This window comes from Merops nubicus, unplaced genomic scaffold (genome assembly GCF_000691845.1).
Source record: "Merops nubicus isolate BGI_N331 unplaced genomic scaffold, ASM69184v1 scaffold26958, whole genome shotgun sequence".
In the NCBI taxonomy this organism is placed as follows: Eukaryota; Metazoa; Chordata; class Aves; order Coraciiformes; family Meropidae; genus Merops; species Merops nubicus.
The window spans coordinates 1-206 of NW_008626759.1; positions in this window are offsets into that span (position 1 = coordinate 1).

Sequence of the window (206 nt, forward strand, 5' to 3'; positions counted from 1 at the left end):
ATGAGCTGAGTTTGGTAAATACGTTGTGTTTGCTTCAAGACATAATGAGGGCAGTGTGGATCTGCAGGGATGTGCACAGCACAGCGACCCGCAGCCAGCTGAGAGAAAGACTCCCTGAAATTTTCCATCCCTCAGACCAGTGCCTGGTCCTCTCTGCTACGTCCTGGCCGGGCAGGCAGCCAGTGGCCCCCACCCCCCGCTCCCCC